This window comes from Leucopleurus acutus (assembly GCF_964270905.1).
Source record: "Leucopleurus acutus genome assembly, chromosome: 20".
Classification (NCBI taxonomy): Eukaryota; Metazoa; Chordata; class Mammalia; order Artiodactyla; family Delphinidae; genus Leucopleurus; species Leucopleurus acutus.
The window spans coordinates 50,366,545-50,369,084 of NC_139162.1; the positions used below are offsets into that span (position 1 = coordinate 50,366,545).

The 2,540-nt window shown below is 64.2% G+C and overlaps 1 pseudogene across 1 annotated transcript; it reads left to right on the forward strand.

The window, feature by feature from the left end:
* The first annotated feature begins 1,297 nt into the window (after nucleotides 1-1,297).
* LOC309976342 (paraneoplastic antigen-like protein 8B) lies at nucleotides 1,298-2,195 on the forward strand (annotated as a pseudogene). Its single transcript has one exon. The product of its transcript is annotated as a paraneoplastic antigen-like protein 8B (transcript).
* The last annotated feature ends 345 nt before the right edge of the window (nucleotides 2,196-2,540 follow it).

A 2,540-nucleotide genomic window follows, 5' to 3' on the forward strand; every position in this document is an offset into this window, starting at 1 on the left:
TCCCATCCCCAGCCTCAGCTTCAGTCCAGACCCCGCCTCCTGGCCCTAGCATCAAACTCACTCCAGACCCGGAGTAACCCCGAGTGAGGGCTGATCACACCCCATTAAGGCCTGGACCTCCTGAGACTTGATCCGTGAGTGAGCGGGACTGAGTTTTCTGTGTGAGGCCTGCCCAGTGAAACTACAAGGCGAATATTCTCATTTTCATTGGGTTCCTCAAAACAAATGCTCAGACCCTGGCAACAGCCTAAAAGCGGTTGTCATGGAACCGGCAGTAGCCCGTGGGGGAAGGAGAGCTGCCAGTGCCCGGGAGCCAAAGCCTGCTGCCCACTCTGATGTAGATGCGAAAAACTGGCAGGACGAAGCGGGAGGGGGTGTGTGTCACACTTGGCTGGAGTGGGAGGGAGAGTAGTGATCCGTCACCCAGGAGGCCCATACTCATGCAGGGGGCTGGCTGTGGACGTGCACGGGGCCCTGCTGGTCACCAGCATCCCGGAGGACCTGGAAAAGGCAGCCATCGAAGCCGTCCTGCAGCCAGCCTTCCCGCGCCAGGGCACGTTCAGGTTGAGGAACACGAGGGACGTGAGGGAGGAGAAGGCCAAGGCCGCCTTCATGGAGTTTGTGGCGGACGTTAATCACGGTGCCACCCCCAGGGGGATCCCGGGCAAGGACGGCGTCTGGAGGGTTCTGTGCAAGGACACGAGAGTCCTGAGGCGGAAGAAACTGTCCTGAGGCAGCAGCTGCTGCATGGAAGGCTCCCACGGGCCGCAGTGGCCAGGGCCCCCGGGGACTCATCTGCCAGTTCAGAGACCCAGGCCCCGTTCCTGGTGCAGCCAGCAGGGCTAGCAAGGGCAGTGCGGGTGGGGGTGGGGTCTCAGAAATAGAGCCAGAGACGAAAAGAGGGGCCGAGGAGGACCGCCATTTACCTCCGCAAAAGAGAAGCTGAAGGATTCTTCCATCAGAGCCTGGGCCTCGAGATCGCAGAGGTGGAAGAGGAGGACTTGGGCGGGGATAAGTGGCAATGCCAGCGCGCTCTACGCAACACTCCAAACGGCTGCGAGGAAGCCGTGCAGAGAGACGTGGATGAGGCAGTCAGTCTCCATGGAGTTCTTGGCCCTGGTGACCGTTTTGGACAAAGCCAAGAAGAAAGTGACAGAGAAAGAGCCCCTCGAGGTGATCAGCTTGAGCTGATCACAGAAGCCAGGAGCGGCATCTGCAACACGGTGGCTCTCGCGGCCACGAGGGACACACCTGATGAGGCGCTCAAGGGCAGTGCTTCAGGAGGTGAGTCTGAGGAATGAGGCAACCAGGTGACCCAGAAGGGCATGGAGAACCCCGAGTTCTAGACATCGTGGCCTACAGGATTTCATCAGACATCAAAACCTGCAGGGAGACGTTGAAAGTCGCTTCTGTGATCGAGTCGCTGGGCTGGAGCGAGAAGAAAGACAAAAAAGCTGCCCTGCTCGAGGTCTTGTCCGTCACGGCCAAGGACACTTCCGGAACCCGAGTGAAGGTGGAGGAGGCAGGCCGCCAGGTGGACGCCGTGGTCCTGAGGAAGGCCAAAGACGGCGCTCACTTGCTGGGGTGCATCTCCACCGCGGCTGAGCCTCGGACCACCTGCAAAGGGAAGAAGGCTCCCGGTGGCCCGCCGGGGGGCTGGGGCGAGGACGAGGAAGATGAGGGCGGTCTCCTGGAGCTAGCGGTGCTCCTGGATGCCAGGACGTGGCTGAGGTGATAGGAAGAAAAGGAAAAGGCCTGGCAGAGCGGGAGGTTCAGATGCGCCAAAGGCAACCTCGGGGAGGTTTTGGCGCTGCGGGCGGCCCGCGGGAACAGGGAGTCGGAGGACGTGGAGGGGGAGGAGTCTGAGCCCGAGGACCAAGCGTCCACGAAGCCCCGGGCCAAGCGGGCCCGCCCAGCCTTTAGGGCCCTGGGTCGGGCGGGCTTGGGCAGCGGCTCCCGCCCCGTCGGGGACCCGCAAAACCCGAAGCGGAGGCGGCGGCCCCGGCGGGCTGGGCATCTCTCCCGAGACGGAAGCCCAGGACGAGGCGGCAGGAAGCAATAGCAGGAAGGGGCGCGCGGGCGCTGGGGCGCAGGCCAAGGGCGGCCAGCCCAGGGCTCGGCCGCCCGCCGGCTCCAAGTCCACGCGTGGGAAGAAGGCTGGTCGGGGCAAGAGGCTGCCCCCCAAGTGCCGCTAAGGCCACGGCGAGGCTGCAGCTGCCGGTGGGGCCCCAGTCCGCCCCTCGGCCCTCCCCGCCGCGGAGGCGGCAACCGCTGAACCGTGGGCACTGAGCACTAAAGTGCGCGCCCGCCCACCGCTCGCTCCCCTGTCCTCTCAGTCCCTCCGTTGCAGGTGGCGAGAGCAAGCCCAAGGGAAGAAGGAAGAGTGTAACGGGCGCCCGCGGAGGCAGCAGCCCTAGGTGATGGGACGGGGTCTCAGGCCCCCCCAGCGGGATTGTCTTTGGGTCTCCCGCGTTAGCACAGGGGTGAGCGTGTACGTGGACACCGGGCACCGGGCGAGGCCAGCAGTGCCAGTGAGTTCT